Here is an 11,570-nt window from a genome sequence, read left to right as displayed (position 1 = left end):
GACGGCAAAAGCAATAAGAAATCCAATATAAAATAGTATTTCGAGTTAAAAGTTAAAAGTTCTAAATTTAATGTTGGTTCGTTCGAATCATATAAACTTATACCTAAAACTCCTATTAATAAAAAAATAGAACTTCCTGCCGTGTACAAAATAAATTTTGTAGCTGAATAGAGATGTTTCTTTCCACCCCACATGGATAAAAGTAGATAAACGGGAATTAATTCTAATTCCCACATGATGAAAAAAAGTAGAAGATCCTGAGAAGAAAATGATCCTATTTGACCGCTGTACATTGCTAACATCAGGAAATGAAATAATCGGGAATCCCGAGTAACTGGAAAAGCCGCTAAAGTGGCTAAAGTAGTAATAAATCCCGTCAGTAAAATCGTTCCTATAGAAAGTCCATCTATTCCCATTCTCCAGTAAAAATCAAAAAAATTGATCCATTTATAATCTTCGGACAGTTGAATTAATGGATCGTCCATTTTAAAATTATAACAAAAAGCATAGGTCGTTAGAAGAAGTTCTAAGATACAAATGCATATAGTATACCATTTATTGACTTTATTTCCCCTATGCGGGAGAAATAACATTAATGAACCAGCAGATATTGGAAAAACAACAATTATTGTTAACCAAGGAAAATCATTCGTGGTAAAGACAAGATACACCAGGTCCAAAGAACGCGTACTCAAAAAAAATATATAAATAAAAAATATAATTTAACTTTTTTGAGTACGAGTACTTGTCAATAAAAAAAAAAATGTATTCCAAATTTATTCAAATGAGGTTTTCGGTAACGTATCAATAAGCTAGACCCATACTTCGAGTTGTTTCATGCCATAAATAAACTCGAACGCTCAAAAAATCCGTTGGACAGGCGGATTCACATCTCTTACAACCAACACAGTCCTCGGTTCTTGGAGCGGAAGCTATTTGCTTAGCTTTACATCCATCCCAAGGTATCATTTCTAATACGTCTGTAGGGCATGCTCGGACACATTGAGTACATCCTATACAGGTATCATAAATTTTTACTGAATGTGACATAGGATCGATAGTTTTTTGAATGTCATAAATTTTCAATCTAGTAAACTTCTAACTGAATGATATATTAAAATACTAGATGAAGCAATGATTTCCTTTAATAGAATTTTTGTAATGAATTCTGGCTCAATTGATAAAAAATGGGGCTAAAATACTTTGATTTCTTAAATTTTTACAAATATAATCTAGTAGGTCATAACCTATAATATATGAAAATTTCAATCTCTAATTTTTTTATGTTACTTATTTAATAAGGTCGATTGGTTTATGCGAGTTGATTTTCTGTTACGATAAATTGACGAGACTATAGCTAATCCAATAGCTGCTTCAGCGGCTGCAATTGCTATAACAAAAATGCAGAAAATATCCCCTTTTAGTTGGGAATTATCAAAAAAATCAGAAAATGTTACGAAATTCATATTAACTGCATTGAGTATAAGTTCAAGACACATAAGAGCCCTAACCATATTTCGACTCGTGATCAATCCATAAAGACCAATCAAAAATAAATAGGCACTCAAAACAAGTACATGTTCGAGTATCATTCAGCAACTCCTTATCAATTTTGATTCATTTCAATATGAAAAATAATTCACCGGATTCCATCAACTAGAATATAACAAAAAAGTACGAATAAAAACAATATTAGGTAAAAATTTTTTTTAATATATATCAAATATAAAAATTGATTCTTAAAATATGAAATAGTATTCAATCAAATTTAATTTAATGAACGGAAAAAATCATAACATACACAAAGTTTTCTTTGGTCTTTACTAATTATTTTTTATTGACGAGCCACAGAAATTGCACCTATCAAAGCAACTAAAAGAATTATTGAAATGAGTTCAAATGGCAGAAAAAAATCTGTTGATAAATGAATTCCTATTTGTTGACTATTACTTATTAAATCTTGCTCTAGAATCTGGTTTAATTTTGTAGTCCAAATAACCCCGTACCATGACGTATCGAGAATAGTAGACATTAATAAAAAAAGAATAGTTGTACAAACCAACGAAGTAATCCCATTCCCAACGGTCCACAGATTGAAATCGGTGGAATATTCTGAATCATTCATGAACATCACAGCAAATATGATTAAAACATTTATGGCCCCCACATAAATAAGGAGTTGTGCAGCAGCTACAAAATGGGAATTTGATAGAATATACAATAAAGATATACAAACAAGAACAAATCCTAAGGAAAAGGCTGAAAATATTGGGTTGGGAAGTAATACCACTCCCAGACCTCCTACTAGAAGACCGGATCCCAGAAAAACTAAAAGAAAATCATGTATTGGTCCAGGCAAATCCATTATATTATTAAAATAAGAAAAAAATCGAAATCCTTTTCATGACCTTATTAATTTAACCAGGAAATTTTTTTTAATATGTTTTTAATAGAGTGAAATTAGAATCTAATGGATATGAATTGATGTAGATACAATTATTAGACAGTTTCTCTTTTTTATTCTAAAATGTATTTTCAAACTATCTATTTCAAGAAAGTAATTACGAATATATTATATTAAAAGAATGCGCCTTAATACTTAATATTAGTATATAAATATAATACAAGTTTTTAATTATATTCTTTATATAATTCAACAATTTTGAATTCATTTTTTAATCAAATTAAAGGGTTTACCCCATTTTTTGTTTGAGGTGAATTCAAAATTGTTCGAATAGTGTAATCGTCAATTACTGACATTGGTAAACGACCCAAAGCTATTTGATTATAATTCAATTCGTGACGATCATAAGTGGAAAATTCATATTCTTCAGTCATTGACAAACAATTTGTTGGACAATACTCAACACAATTACCACAAAATATACAAATTCCAAAATCAATACTGTAATTAAGCAATCGTTTTTTTCGAATATTAGTTTCCAATTTCCAATCAACAACAGGCAAATCTATAGGACATACTCGAACACATACTTCACAAGCAATGCATTTATCAAATTCAAAATGGATTCGACCGCGGAAACGTTCTGATGTTATTAATTTTTCATAGGGATATTGAATAGTTACAGGTAAACGATTTGTGTGGGATAAGGTAATCATGAAACCTTGACCAATATACCTTGCAGCTCGTAGGGTTTGTTGACCATAATTCATGAACCCGGTTATCATAGGAAGCATATTGTAATTATCTCTGAATAATTTTATCTTTGTTTCTTTCTCTTGTTTAAAAAAATAATGAATATATTGGATTCGTTTTCAATTTAGAGCGAAAAGAGTTGGAAAGAAGTTGTTAATAATAGATTACCAAGGGAAATAGGTAAAAGAAATTTCCATCCAAGATTTAATAGTTGATCCATTCTTAGCCTAGGTAAAGTCCATCTTGTTGCGATAGAAATGAACAAGAACAAATAAGTTTTAGCTAATGTAATAAAGATACCAATTGTTGTTCCAAAAATTTGATCCCTTTGAAATAGTTCCAGAATAGATATATACGGAATAGAAATATTCCAACCGCCTAAGTATAGAACTGTTACAAATAATGAGGAAATTAATAGATTTAGATAAGAAGCAACGTAAAATAAACCAAATTTGATACCTGAATATTCAGTTTGATAACCTGCTATTAATTCTTCTTCCGCTTCTGGTAAATCAAACGGTAACCTCTCGCATTCTGCTAGGGAAGAAATTAGAAAAATGATAAAACCTATAGGTTGACGCCACAAATTCCATCCCCAAAAACCATATTTTGATTGTGCCTCAACTATATCAACTGTACTTAAACTGTTAGATAATCCTAGTCGGCGATAACATTACTATTTTCACCGCTATTACAGAACCGTACATGAGGTCTTCGCCTCATACGGCTCCTCGGGGGCCGTAAATAAATCTAAGGACCAGATTATAGTCTCATTTAGATGGATATGATGTGTTCTAAAACGGATTAAATATATCTGGGGTCCCGAATTATACCAATGGAATTCTGTCTGCTCAAATTCTAAGAATCAAAAAAGCGCTTCGGAATTCATCTCATCCTTTACAAATTTGAATTTCTATTTATTGAGTAATAACTTAACTCTTTAATAAAATACTCCTTGTAAAAATAAAAAAAGGTATTTCAGCCCATCGTGGTTTTCGATTACGAAAAATAATTATACCTCCTAGTAGTTTATTATTCATAACAGAAATTCGATTTTATTTTCGAAATATATGAAAAAAATATCCTTGTTTCGTTCCTATTCTTCTTTCTTTTTTAGAAAAAAGTTGGTGGACTTATAAAAAATAAAGGATTATTTCGTTTCTGATAGTCATTACATTTGTCGGTGGATAGGAGCCTACTCTGAATCGGAATCTTGGGGAGTACTGTCTGATCATTTCTACTAATTTCAAGCCCCAATTAACCTTCTTTTTTTTATCTTATGTTATGCATAAATATCCTTTTCAATTTGGTTAATCTCTATTACAAATTCTTTGTGTATTTTGGTGTTTCTAACCATCCACTAACTTTTACCTAATTGCCGCTCACTTTGTAATATATGTATGTTAATCTATATAACTGATAGTGAAAACGTCGTCCGGTTAATATATTTAACCCGCTTCAAGCCAGGATGACTAATCAACCAACCTTGGGGTAAAGTGATTCTTACACTTATGTTTATTTTCGTTTAACCTTTGTACATAGGAAATGAGACTCAATTTTTCTTTTTACGGCAAATTTCTGAGCAGTTTTTTTTCACTCATATATAACTATCAAATTCCTTTTATTAATTCGAAAGATAAATATATCTATTCCGTTGTTTAACTTATTCGTCTAGAAGAAACGGAATAGTAAAAATAAAGAAACGGAATAGTAAAAATAAACGTTTATGTTTCAACGAATCGCACGTAGAGATATTGATAAAACACATAGAGTTAATGGTATTTCATAACTAATCGATTGGGCAGCAGCTCGCAGACCACCTAAAAAAGAATATTTATTATTTGATCCATATCCTGACATAAGAAGTCCAATAGGAGCAATACTTGAGATGGCAATCCATAAAAAAATACCGATATTGAGATCCGCTAAAACAAGGTGATTACTAAAGGGAATTACTGAGTAACTTAGTAAAATTGAGATAACTGCTATAGATGGTCCAATACTAAATAAAGGAGTATTTCCTCTAGATGGACGAAGATTTTCTTTGAAAAGTAGTTTTGTCCCATCGGCTAGAGCTTGAAGAATTCCCAACGGGCCTGCGTATTCAGGTCCAATACGTTGTTGTATCCCTGCAGATATTTCTCTTTCTAACCACACAATTACTAGTACACCTGTTATGATTCCCAATATAAGAGAAAATATAGGGACAAATATCCATATGAGTCCATAGACCTCTTTTAAAGATTCCAATTTAACAAAAGAATTTATAGTTTGGACTGTTGTTGCATAAATTATCATTTTAACGATCAACTTCTCCCATAATTATATCTATGCTACCGAGTATCGTCATAATATCAGCCAATTTCATTCTTTTAACTAGTTCAGGAAGAATTTGCAAATTAATAAAACCCGGTGGTCGGATTTTCCATCTCCAAGGAAAACCGCTTTGATCTCCTATGAGAAAAATTCCCAACTCCCCTTTTGGAGCTTCAACTCTTACATAAAGTTCTTGTTTCGATAATTCAAAAGTAGGAGAAGGTTTTTTACTAATGAATCGATATTCAAAATCATTCCATTCTGGATTCCTTTTTCTATCAAAGCCCCTGCTTTCTAAATTTTCATAGGGACCCCCTGGAAGTCCTTCCAGAGCCTGTTGAATAATTTTTATGGATTCTGTCATTTCGCTAAGTCGTACTAAATAACGAGCTAATGAATCTCCTTGTTTTTGCCACTGAATTTCCCATTCAAATTCATCGTAAGACTCATAACGATCAACTTTACGAAGATCCCATGGTATTCCGGATGCGCGTAGCATTGGTCCGGATAAACCCCAATTTATTGCTTCTTCCCCACCAACAATCCCAACCCCTTCAACCCGTTCTAAAAAAATAGGATTTCGTGTAATGAGTTTTTGATATTCAACAACCTCTGTTAAAAAATAATCACAAAAATCCAAGCATTTATCTATCCAACCATAAGGTAAATCGGCCGCTATTCCTCCAATACGAAAAAAATTATGCATCATTCTCATACCGGTGGCAGCTTCGAATAGATCATATACAAATTCTCGTTCTCTGAAAATATAGAANTTCTATTTGAATATCTGTATTGAATTTTAAAAATAGTGTAGTACTGCTGCAGTTTTCAGTTGAAAACCGCTGGGTAAAACTCATGGTTGAGTCAAACCGCAAACCGCTATTTTTTTTTTGAAAAATGCAAAGTAATAATTTTTTTGTATGATTGGTAACCTTCTGCAGTTTTGCCAAAAAAAAATTTGAAAACCGCTTCTATTATGTTTCCATTGACGGCCTATGTACAATAGTTGGAGAATTCAGGTGTTAAAAGGGTTATTTTTGGGATCTATTCCCCTAAAACAATTTTAAAACCAAAAACAAGAGTTTATTGCATGCTAATTGAATAAGTAGTAAAAAATACGCATTTTTATTTATTTTTCTGCATCCAAATCAAATGGAACAAGTGTTTATTTGTAGAATATGTAAAATAATGAATTTTGATATATATATATATACATAAAATTTTATGTTTACATTATTTCATCAATATAATTAAACAATTGAGGTGAAAAAATAAATCCAAAATCCTGAACATCTAATAAAGGTGTTTCATGTTATGAAATTATAAAGATCAAATATAGGTAAGACAAAAGAAGTTTGTGTTTGAAAGTCACTAACAAAAGTAATAAATAAAAGAGAGATTTTAATCAAATAAAAAGCATTAAGCACAGGGAATCATTAGAGAATTATGATAACAAATACAAAGAGTTAGATGGAATGCTTTAAAAACCGTTCTTGAACTCAAAACTCCAATGTAAAGATAACCCGTTCCCGCATTATTAACTATCTATGCTATGAACTTCCTAAACTCTAAACTCCCATTTGAATTCTGAAAATCAAGCAAGCATTAACAAGGTTCAAGTAATAAGATTATGTTTAGAGTTTCATTACAAGGTGTTCCCGCATTATGTTTAGAGTTTGATTACTATCTATGCTATGAATACAAGGTGTTCCCGCATTATTATGTTTTTCATTTAAATTCTCCCATCAGCCTATAGGATTGATGTATCTGCAATAGCATAGACACGAGGGCTGTAGCTAATCTAATCCCAGTAATAAGAGCAACAAAGATGAAAAACAACAAGATCAACTCCAATCTAACACACCTAACATTAGTTAATCATAAATCCATATTGAAACTCTAAACCCAACTGATAAATTACTCAGACATAGAGAAACAAGAACAGCAAGTCAATGATGAAGAAAACATAATTGAATTGCAAAGGAATAGATTAATATCAAGAGTAGGAATAAATCTCTCCAAGCTTAAAAGTTCTCAAAAGTGCGTAGAATAAAACTTATGTCTCCGGAGACCGAGCCTCTAACTTAAAAGAAAAACCTAAAAATCAGTTTAAAACATAAAAGGAAAAGTTGTTTCGGGAATGGGACCCGTCGATCCTTGGTGAGGACCGATCGATCCATGTCCCTCAGGTCGACGTAGAATTTTCGGTGAAAGTACAGGACCGGTCGATCCTATATGTCGACCGGTCGATCCTAGGTCATGATTTTGTGCATGCTCCATCTGCTCGCCAGACTGATCATTATTCACCGTTTTACCCATAACTTTTGTTTACACCGTTGGATCTTCTTCAAGCCACTTAGAAAGTACAGATAACATCTTCATGAAGCTTGTGTCCAAAATTGAGAAAGATCTAACGGTGGAAAGTTGTTTTACTGAAGCCGAACTTCTGAAGCTTCAACTAGTCCTTTAGCTCCAAATGCATGCTTTCGTTCCGAAATGTCCAGTTTCTTTCCAGAACAACCTATAACAGACTCTAAAAGGATACTTTGACTCAATAAAAGACCAAAACAAATATAAAAACCATAGTTAAAACTCTATAAAACACAGACAGATCATTTCCCCCGAACTTGAATCTTTGCTTGTCCTCAAGCAAGAACAGCCAAAATCTTAGGAACGGAGAAAATGTTTGAAAGTGGAAACTCAAATATTTTTGGGAACCTCTTCTTTGCACTCTTCATTACTTAAAATTAAGAACTACTTTATGTACTTTTCCCATGATTAGGATCAACATTCCTTACTCTGAATCCCACAACTATAAAGAACTATCAGTATCGCCATTGTTGCCTCTATACATAAATTAAATTAAAGCATGCGGCCTCACCGAAGGAATATCGTTCACCGAGCATATTGACTTCTTCAACCTTTTAATGCCCAAGACTTCCTTCATATGCTCTCTTTCTTCTCTCTTTTCTCACTTCCAAGAGATCGATTTTTCCCTACTTTTCTAGCGTAACATTGTATATTTTTTTATCAATCACTTGCTCTTTCCTTATGGACAGGTTTCCATGAATTACGAAGGATGCAAGGGTTTATGCACAAACCTCAGCTTACTTCTTTGCTACCTATATCCTCTTAGTCTCTTTTCTAAACTGTTTCTTTTTCTTGAGTATTGAAGGGAAGAGAGAGGGGAAGCATACTTTTATGAGGAAATGCATGTCTTGTAAGGCTTAAGGGAAGAGTCTTGTTCGATGTACACCAAGTCCTAAAGCAGAAAGTTAAATCTGGTTAAGTTCTATCAAAGCTAGAGACAACGCCAAATCAACTCCATATTCTCTTTGGTGAGGGTCTTTGGGGCGTGTTAACTATGGTCATATTCATTCCAAAATTTGTTCTAAAATCAAAAGGACTAAAGTATTCATAAGAATGTTGTTTCAAAGAAGATAATCCCTAGAAAAGCTCATAGTTTCCAGACAAGGTTTGAAACAATAAAACGACTCAAAGAAAACACCAAAAGCAAGACCAAAAGAAAACATCCAAGAAAAACGAAATTAGTAATAGGAAGACATCCTTCCCCAGACTTACTTCACATCAACCCGGTGTGAAAGCAAAACAAAGAGAAGAAATGAGTCCTACAATAAAAAGATAGAAATGAAAATGAAAATCTTAAAGAAAAATAAAAGAAGAAAAAGAAAAACCCGTGATCAAGCGTCTAGTGTGTTGGGACTCTCGGACTCGTCTAGTCTTCAGGCTGGCTGGAGGGTGAGCTAGTCGTAGAAACTGTAGTGGCAATGCTCTCAATGGCTGTGTCGTCCTCTTCATCCTCAGTAGCAGGATCCGCTGGAACTGGTGGTGGAGTAAGACAAGATGGTGTGAGTTCTTGAAGCCAACTCGCAATCCATGTGAGTAGCGTGTTGTTCTTCTTTGTTGTGTCATAAACCAATTTTTCAAAGTCTGTATGAGGTTCATGTGGAGGAACTTGAGCAACAAACTCACTCACATCAAATGGTGGAAGTGGTGCCAGCGGAGTTGGTGGACGTTAAGGAGCAGCAACATCAGCTGGTTGTGTCTGGCGAGAAGGTCTGCACGTTCCACTCTTCTTTGTTGGCTCAAAACAGTCTCATAAAGCTTCTGTAGGAGTCTCAAATTCGAGGTTCACAGCCGTATGTATGGTAGTACAAACAACCTGTGGAAGCTGCATGTAACGATAGTTGCCCTCCTTGTCCTGAAACCTATAAATGAGATGATTTCTTACAAGAATTTCACTAGAAACGAGATGTTCACGGTGAAGAAACCTCTTTTCCCTTGTGGAACTTGCGGTGGTAATGTAATGTAACGTGTGTGGTTTTTCACTCCAAATCTTTTACCTTAAAAAGACCACACGACGGCTGAAAGTGCACAACTAATCGTTAGTAGTATTTCACAAAATCCGCTCATATCTTCCCAATATATTTTGTCATAACTTTGTCAGATATAAACATTTTATTTGATTTGATTCTTCTTTTTGATTGTAAGTTAATATTTTTGCTCAACCCTGACGCAAGATCTCCGGCGACAATCTGACGTCAAACCAAATCGACGGTAAGTTCTTCATGTCCTTCACATAATCACATGCAGATTTTTGGTATATAAAATTGATGGTTGATGTTGGTCATGATCTTGTGATGGGGCGTGATCGACTCAGTGAGTTGCCGGAAGGTTTGCTAAATCATATACTCTCCAACTTTCACATCAAAGAATCGATTAGGAAAAGCGTTCTATCGAGCAGATGGAGAAACCTCTGGCTCGAGGCTCCTGAGCTTGACCTATATTTACATGACATCCCTGCTCATGGAGAATTATTTGAGAGCTCTATGGACAAGTTTCTTGAGGCTAACCGCGTTCAAGTTGAAGTATGAACATGATTTGTGCCGTGGATTGCTACAATGGTTGATTGCGGGATTCGAAATCTGGATGTTAAGACCACGAATGCTTCGCATGCCATTGATTTTATGCCTACTAACATTTATAAGAGCAAGACATTTGTATTTTTGAAGCTTTCAAATGTAGGGCTTAAAAATCCAGAGTTTGTTATTTTTCTACCTTGTCTCAAGACGATGCATTTGGAAAACACTTTTGACAGTGAGGATGGTCCTTTGGCTCTGGAGAAGCTCATTTGGGGTTGTCCTGTTCTTGAAGAACTTACAATCATATGGGAATATACTGATTTTCTAGAATTTCTGCCGCTTATTCGTGTGAGGTCTCAAACTTTGAAAACTTTCAGTTTAACATTTGATTGGAGAATGGCTAGTACATATTGATGCTCCAAGACTTAAGTATATGAGTTTTAGAGATAGTCAATCTGATAGGATCGTTGTTAAGAATTTGAGTTCCTTGGTCAAGATAGACCTTGATATTGGATTTAATCTCAAGTATGGACAAGGCGGTCCTTTGGAATCCAAGTTTTGATCTTATGTGCTTAAAGGTTAAAGTCAGAGCCGTGCCAACGATAATGAAGGCCGGAGGCGAGCTTATAAATAATGTATTAGATCATTTTATTTTAATTTATATAAAATAAATTTATAATACAACAGATGAATTGTAAAAATCAAATTAAAATCTAATATATGCTATATGCATGTTTTCTCAAAAGTGGATAAAAATATAGAATTTAGGATGACCGTGAATATCATTTTAACAAGTATACAACATCTAAAACAATTCAATGAACAATAAAATGAGAAGTCCATATTACTTAACCTCATTTTTAATTTCAAATCTTAAGTTTATTTTGTGTGAGTAGTTTTATTTAAAAGTAAATTAGAATTGTACTTGATTATATATGTAAAATCACGTTTACATATATAGTATGGGGTAAACTTACAATAGTATTATTTTTAAATTGGCACTTTTGTTTCTAGGAAAAGAGAGGCCCTAGGCGAATGTTTCAAAACTTATAACTAAGGCACGGCTCTGGTTAAAGTATTCAACTGTTCTTGCTTTAATCTATTCTTACGAAATAGAAATCTCTGGTGATACTTTTTCTTTTGTACTTCATTTTGTATTCTTTAACTTCTTCTTTCTTTTTTTTTTTAGTTTTTTTTTTTTTTTTTTTTTTTTT

The 11,570-nt window shown here is 33.2% G+C and overlaps 1 pseudogene; it reads left to right on the top strand.

The window, feature by feature from the left end:
- Nucleotides 10,135-10,918, top strand: LOC104728571 (annotated as a pseudogene).

Source organism: Camelina sativa, chromosome 11, assembly GCF_000633955.1.
Source record: "Camelina sativa cultivar DH55 chromosome 11, Cs, whole genome shotgun sequence".
Lineage (NCBI taxonomy): Eukaryota > Viridiplantae > Streptophyta > Magnoliopsida > Brassicales > Brassicaceae > Camelina > Camelina sativa.
Note: the sequence above shows the minus strand (reverse complement) of the source record. Positions and strands in the feature narration are given on the sequence as shown.